Raw genomic sequence first — 6,645 nt, forward strand, 5'->3', positions numbered from 1 at the left:
TCTGTTGATGCTTGGGGAGCACCATCTAAAAACTAAGGAAGAGGAACGATCCCCAAATGGGAACATATCTGGCTTGCTGCAGACTAGTGAGACCAGTGGAGCAGAGTGAGTGAGGGGGGCACAGAGTGGTATTGGGGCAGCAGGGAGAGACTGATCAGTTAGAGTAGCAATATGGGGGTGGAGGAGGAGAGAGTTCTGGTAGGTTGGGTCTACAGGTCATACTAAGAACTTTGGCTTTTATTCTGCATTAGATCATTGGAATTGATACTTTTACAAGATCACTCAGGCTACTTCCTGCAAATGGACTATCAAAGGGGGCAGGGCCAAAAGCAGAGAAACCAATTAGGAAGTTATTTCAATAATCCAGGTAAGAGATGATGAGATTTTGACCACGGTGAGAAGGGGTTGGAAAACAAACAAATAAGTTGTTTTACTTTGGAACTGACAGGGTTTGAGAACAGACTGAATGTGGGGTCTGAGCAAAAGAGATGAGTCAAGGATGACACCGAAATGTTTTCCGAAAGCAATGAAAGAATGATGGAATAATATCCAGACAAATCCCAAACTCCGTAGTCTGGGAGCTGCACCCTTCACAATCTCCTACTTTTCTCCCACCATTTTCCCTCTGTGTTCTGACCCATTTTCAGTTCTCTGAGCTTATCAATGCTGTCTCTTGACCATAGGCCTTCACACAAAGCATTTCTTCTACTTGTAACACTTTTTATTCCTTTAACTCCATGAGAGAGGGGACATACCTTTAGCAGAGAGTTGATAGTGTTAAAAATAAAATTGATTAAATGAGTATCTCAATACTGCAGGGAACTTCTGGCTGCCTCAGAAGGTAGAGCACGCCACTTTCCATCTTGGGGTCGTCAAGCCCTACACGGGACATACAGCTTACTTTAAAAGAAAAAAAATGTGCTCAATATTCCAGGTAACTGAAGTTTGTCTCTAGGATCCCATGGTGCTGAAAAGAGGTTGGGTCAAGGCTGAGAGGGAAGGCAGGAGTTGAGTCACAAGGAGCTCCAGGGATGTGGATGCCAGTCACTGAAGGATGGGGTGGACAGGGCTGGGGTGTTTCATTCAGATCCCTTTATCAGGGTCGACATGCTCATCCCTCAGCTATTGGAATCATTGGCTGAGTTTGTCCCTGGAAATTGTCTCAGCCACAGAGATCTATGTCATCCAAGGCATGCTTGTGTTCATCCATGACAGCTTATGTGAGGACACAATGACTGGATTCCTTGACTCATTTTGGGATGGCTCTGATGGGATGTCCTAACAATAGAGTGTCTGATAGGATGGCTGAGGTCTGAGCTGGGGCTCTTATAGGTCAGCTCCTCCACTCTGCCCTACCCTGCCTTCCTCATTTTCTCACAAGAGCCTGTCCCAATAAACCTTCTCCATGCAAGTCCCTGTCTCGAAGTCTGCTTCCATAGACCTCCATCCAGGACAGGACACATTTTTTCCAGAAGACAGCTCCACAGTGGACTTGAACAAGTAGGATCCCTTGTGTATTTCAGGGGCTTGGGGAGCCCCAGTGGCTTCAGAAGGTGAGACAGCTGTGAGGTTGAGGCTCTGACAATTGGAAAGGTTCATTAGTGAAACTATGTGGTATAATTTCATAGAAGATTATTCTATCTGGAAGCTAACAGATGGCTCTGAAGCCAAATTCGGGACTCTAATTCAACAGAGAGATTCTGCTGATGTCACCAGCACTTGAGCTGTGTGTTCCAGTGTGGGCTTTTTAAGGGTTTGGGTTGTCTTTTTTTTTTTTTCCTCTTCCACAAACAGCCATAGAGCCTCGAGAGTTAATTCAGCCTTGTAGTCACTCCAAGGCCATCTGTTGTTCAAATTAAAATACATATTTTTAACTTTAACCTTTCAATCTCTAAAGTTTTAAACCTTTGCAATAGAAACAGTCACTTTGCAACAGCTTTTCAGCTTCCTGATTCAGTGACATCAATGAAAGGGTAATGTCAGTTTCAGGGACGTCAGTAAGGAACGTTGGCAAGACTGACATCGGTAGAGGGACATGGAGAATTTACCAGGCTATTTTCTGTTCTTGCATGACATGGTAACGTGCTATGCTCTCATTAGCTGGAATTAATCGAAACTCTGAATAGATTTCATGAGGGATAATTTAGGAATTCACATTTATTCTGAGACATAAATAAATAAAGAAGGATCTAGAAAAAACACAGCAGATTTTCATTTCCTTTGTTAGTTCTATTAATCTGTTGGCATATTCTAGTGTGGAAGCAAGAATAAAATGTAACCAAAATATTAATGTCTTTGTGAATGATTTGTTTCTTATTTAAAAAGTCATGCATGCTTATTATAGAAAAACACAGAAAATGCAGGAAACTCCAAAGATATTCATACTCCTGCTGTCCAGACATAAATGCTTTTAACATCCTGGTGTATTACATTTGTATTTTTAAAAGTTTAATCAAACTATCTTTTACATGCAGAGACGAGGGGTTGTCATTATAACCTGTGGTATGTTGTCCTTGATATTTGAAGAAGCCATTGCTAATACCTCACTAAAAGGGGCATATGTCTTGAATCTATTTCATATTGTGTCCTCCCACAAAGCTATGGTTTGGCAGGGAGTGGGGAGGGAGACTTCCATCCATCTTGTCTGCAACAAATAAATAACTTTGCTAAAACTATTGAAATTATGCAAATCAAAATGGTGTATTATCATTCTGTTTGATTTAATTCAACAGTGTTTTTTATTTACAACAGGTACTACATATCCTGCACTGTTGTGGGTAAAGTACAGAGATGGGGTGGGATAAGGAGATACAAATGAGTCAGCTTCCTGACTCGACAAAGTCATATGCGCTCATCCATGCAACGGATATTTAGTGAACACCTACTATATGCCAGGCATTGTTCTAAGTATTGGTGACATAGTAAAGAACAATAGGGACAAAGTCCCTACCTTTGTGGGGCTTACCTTCTATTTGAGTAGACAAAAGAAATACATAAACAAGAATATTTCATGTAGTGTGCACTCATCATGTTTTTTATTTTCTGTATCTTGTGAGTTTTTAGATTATTTTTTTATTGGGATATAATTGATCCATACTATCATATTTGTTTCAGGTATACAGTGTAATGGTTCGATATTTTACATATTGCAAAATAATCACCACAATAAATCTAGTTAACATCTGTTTCCATAGATAATCACAAAAAATTTTTTCTTGGATGAGTACTTTTAAGCTCTACTCTTTTAGCAACTTTCAAATACTCAATAAAATGTTATTAACTGTAGCCACCATGCTGTCCATGCCCACGACATGATGTCTTAACATATTAGAAGTTTTGCTGGCAGGAGAGAGCTGACCTATCCAGGGCTAACCAATCTTAGCGATGGCAAAGAGCTCAAAATGGAGTGCACCTTTCCTGTGCAAACCAACCCATCCTGAGTCACCTCCCTCCAGCTACCCCTTTACCAAATTCTCACACACCAAGTCCATATTTTCTCTGCCCAGTGCCATCCAGGGCCAGGTACCAGGCGACTAGAGACCACCCCTATAATCCAAAGCCCACCAGAACTATTCAAACTAGCCTATCCTAATCGGTTTTCTCTGCCCTGCCTTGTCTTTCCCAACAAAGCCTGGGCTCTACCCTCGCTTCTGCCTCCCAGCCCAAACCAGATATTTCCCCTGTGGTTGTACCTGGTGCTGCATGCCTCCTTATCTCCAGAAATGAAAGTGGTATATTCTTATTTCAGTGTTGACCTCCCAAGTCGTCACTCAGTCATCTCCATGGGTTAAGGTCATTGAGACACAGTGGCAAGCGCTATGGAGCCATTAAAACAGGAGCGTTATGGAGAAAAGCTGCCATGGAGAATGGCATTAAGAAAATACTTCTCTAAGAAGATGGTGTTTTGGCTGAGACATGATGGAAGCCATGCAGAGAATGTCCTAAGCAGAAGTAATTGGAAGTGCAAATATCCTGAGGTTAGGTGAGCTTTGTTTGTCCAGAATACAGAAAGGCCTGGATGACTGGAGCAGAAGGAGCTGCGGCAGGAAGAGGTGGGAGACGGAAGCAGACAAAGTTCATGGAGGGCCCTGGAAGAGGGTGGGTCAAAGTGGGCCAAACACCACATGCAAATAGGTATTACAATATACAATATACAATATACTGCAAACTATTTGCATTTCTCTCCAAGTTTTTGGAGATACAGTACTAGTGAGCCCAGAGGTTTGGATCTCTGGTGCAGTTCCAGGAACTATGGCACAGCAATGTGAAGGGTGCTTCTGGGTGGATGCGTTTGATAGTACCCCTTAAATCACACCCTGGCCTTGGCCTTACATCTCCTATAAAGTGAGTCTGTAAATTGAAGGAGGACTATTTTCATCCAGCAGTGTTGAGTGAAATGATATATAACACAAAGTGCATAAAAAGGGCCAGAACCAAGGGCAAGGTACACATCCTTATGTGGGTAGAGGTTGGGGGAGGGAGCCGTTCTCCTTAGTAAGTTCTTGTTGAAGCTCAGCTTCCCAACTGTTGGGTTCAGAGCCCGCACATGAATCATGATTCACAAGCTGCAGCAGAATCCTGATCAGAATGACAACTAGGTGGCTTAGTCCTCACTGCATTATAAAATCAGACACAAGAAGACATATCCTCCTCTTTGGTTTGATGCAACATAATTGTGTTTCCATTTGCCTGCTAAGTCCATAAAAATATTTAACCTCTAGGTTCAAAAAAAAGACTCTCAATATTATAGGAAAAAAATTGTTTTAATTTAATGATATCCTTGTATAATATAGCCCATATATTATTTTCCTAATATATATTCCCCCAAGACAATAGTCATCATAGCAACCCATTAAATATTTATTTTATATGTTTATATTTATCCCACATCATATTTCAAAAAAAGCATGAGGTGCTTGGAAAAGTATATACAATTTAACATTGTACAAACCATTATAAATAAGTGTTTACATAACACAAAGAAAACTGCAGGCAGGACGTGAAACAGAAGCAGAGACAGGTTATGTTACCCAATATATGTGCTTTAAGGGGCTTTGATCTTACACTTACAATGACTTCCTGCGCATTATCCCATTTGATCCTTAACATAATCCTACAAAGTGGAAAAGTTGGGTATTATTAACCCGATTTTGCAGACAAGGGAACTGAGGTACAAAGAGCTGAAATGATCTTCCCAGGGTAACAGAACCAGTAAGAAACCAGGAGCAGATTCATGTTTCCTCACTTCTAGCCCGAGGCCCAGTGCCTTGTGGTACCCAAGGCTCCTGGGTGGGAGAGATCTAGGGAAAGCAGGGATGGCCCACCAGACTCTTTTTGTCCAGTCTCCAGGTATCATTCAAGTCACTCCCGCTGTTTACTGGCCACCCAGTGCCCCCGCTAGAGCACTGTCATCCCTTGCTCCTCCTCCTTACCTCCTCAGGGTCTCATTTAGACATACCTCCTTGAACAGCATCAACCCCTCCTGGGTTACGAAAATCACCCAGTGCAATGTATATACTGAGGCTTAAACATATGTGTATTAAGGCAAGTCATGAACCGAAGGTGATAATTATAGAGAATGATGTTTTGGTCTCAGTAAAATGAAGATCCTTCTCACAAGGCTGTCTAAACACAGAAGGTGCTGTGCGGGTGAGGGAGGTATGGATGGGTGGTAAGCTCCCATCCCTGCATGGCTCCTGCATGGGCTCCATGCCCACTTGTCAGGGATGCGCCTCTACACCTTCTACTAGTTGGATTAGATGCCTCTGTCTTTACTTCCTGTCCTCCAGATTCTAAGGTATTCTAAGGGGATCTGCACTGATAGGCCAGTCTAGCCTGGCCTCTCCTCTCAGGCAACCTTTTTACACAAGCCTGCTGGGAGTTGACACTCTCAATCAAAAGTGTGACCACACTGGGGAGAATGCCCCAGGCCCACTGGGCCTGGGGTGGGTGAGACTTCTAACCCCCTTCAATTCAACTGTGGAGAAGCCGTGGACCCCATATATCTTTGCTTCCTGGAATGATCTGTCTCTCTATGAGGTTTCTTGCAAAGCTTCTCTTTTTAGGTTGGTGTTTAAAAGTTTTCCCCTAAAATCACTGAATTGTATCCTATTTTTAAAAGTTTGAAAGTGTTTCTCGGTGAATATGAGTATCAGGAAACATCAGAGCAATAAAGCAGCCTTACATCTTAGTCCTGGCTGATCTCGCAGTGATTGTCCCCATCAAGCAGTGAGGCTAGAATAAGAAGTCAGGGAGAGGAGCCTATGCACCTCCCCCAGAGGCGACCAGTCCAGTGTTTCGAGGGCAACGTATGTTCACAATGCGATTGCTAAAGCTAGCATGAAAAGCTGATGGAGGAAGCAGAGTGAATGCCAGACTGTGAAATACTCAGCCATGATCTCCAAAGGCTGACCCTGGTTTTGTGTCCTGCATCACCCCAGCCAAGGAACAGGCACGCCCCTGCCTGCCCCCTCCATTGTCAGCTTCCCTCCAGCTTAGATGTAGATGTGACCCATGCCCAGACTACTTGTGCTACACACCTCCTTTGTGTCAGCTTGAGCTGGGCACTACCTTAAAGGCCACTGAAACATACACATAAAAATGGTTTAAAAATGGTAAATTTTAAGTCATATATATTTTACCACA

The sequence above is a fragment of the Meles meles genome, chromosome 8 (genome assembly GCF_922984935.1).
Source record: "Meles meles chromosome 8, mMelMel3.1 paternal haplotype, whole genome shotgun sequence".
NCBI classification, from domain to species: domain Eukaryota; kingdom Metazoa; phylum Chordata; class Mammalia; order Carnivora; family Mustelidae; genus Meles; species Meles meles.